Here is a 698-nt window from a genome sequence, read left to right on the forward strand (position 1 = left end):
GCATGCGGCATTGCGGCATCGATTATTGGTGGTGCGGGGGTGTGACAGCCCGATCTATGCCATTGCAGCCCCACCTCCCGCTATACAATGGCGAGATTACCGCCATTGTAAAGCAGGGGGGCGGGGTTACCAGGTGCGCACGATTGCAGCTTCCTACACAGACACCGAACGGCTGCAGCGCTAATCCACCGCTGTGCGTATTAAGACCATAGGTCGCACATTTAGAGATTGCATCTTTCACTATGACAGGTGTAATTTCTCCATCTGAACATGGCTGCCGGGGTCGGTGCAACCACGTCTTTTGACCACTGCTAGACTGCAACTGGCTAGCCACCTCCCTGTTATTTCCCAGAAGCGATCACCAAAATTGCCTGGATCTTTGTGCGGTCACTATCAGACTCACGCGCAGACTGAAAACATCGGCCGCTTCCATCCAACATCGCTGCTGCGGCCCCCAGTGAATCAGGCCCTAAGCCTGCATTATGTTATATCAGACACAGCAGCGATATCTTTCCATACATTCTACAGATATGGGTGTGAGAGCCCTAAATCCTCCTACATTTCCCCTATGCAGCACTGTGAGGTCTGTGACTGGACTCACCTCAGCCCAGCCCAGCCCCTCCCCCCATTTATTCCTAAGTGTTTCCCATTAGTGTAGCTCATTGTTAGTTATACCTCCTAAACCCTCTGACCTGGAA

This window comes from Taudactylus pleione, unplaced genomic scaffold (genome assembly GCF_031769625.1).
Source record: "Taudactylus pleione unplaced genomic scaffold, aTauple2 ptg000407l, whole genome shotgun sequence".
Lineage (NCBI taxonomy): Eukaryota > Metazoa > Chordata > Amphibia > Anura > Myobatrachidae > Taudactylus > Taudactylus pleione.